Source organism: Octopus bimaculoides, chromosome 5 (assembly GCF_001194135.2).
Source record: "Octopus bimaculoides isolate UCB-OBI-ISO-001 chromosome 5, ASM119413v2, whole genome shotgun sequence".
NCBI classification, from domain to species: domain Eukaryota; kingdom Metazoa; phylum Mollusca; class Cephalopoda; order Octopoda; family Octopodidae; genus Octopus; species Octopus bimaculoides.
In genome coordinates, this window is record NC_068985.1 from 98,321,282 (window position 1) to 98,321,732 (window position 451).

General features: G+C 33.9%; 1 protein-coding gene across 1 annotated transcript in view; it reads right to left on the reverse strand.

The window, feature by feature from the left end:
- LOC106878048 (cytochrome P450 4A12B) overlaps positions 1-451 on the reverse strand; it is a 27,827-nt gene that overhangs the window by 569 nt on the left and 26,807 nt on the right. The gene's annotated exons all lie outside the window — the stretch shown is intronic.

The following is a 451-nucleotide window of genomic DNA, read 5'->3' on the forward strand; positions in this document are numbered from 1 at the left end:
CTGCACAATATCTCCCTCCATGACATCTTGGGCGAATGTCAGTTTCTACAGCCTGCGAATGATCGAAACATTGTGAATAATACTGGATAAACATATCCTCTGTAGACTGCACATGTAGTTGAAAAAAGCAGCCTACTCACTTAATGTATGATGATGATTATCTGTTCTTTAAGGTTTCATCTGTAAAAGGAATACTCTTTCACTTACATCATAATATAATGATAAGGCAGCTCCTCGAAAACCTAATATATTTATAGATGAATAATTCATTTACTGTTAAATTATGCGTAACGTTTCATCCGTTAAGACTGTAATAAATGACTTCAGGTAGAATTGGCTGAGGTACCTAGCAAAAGAGCGAGTTCAGTATAGTCAGGCGACTGTGATAAATTCTGTTGTTAGATTTTAAACCAAACATTAGAAATGCATTTTTTCAAAGTAGAAAAAAAAA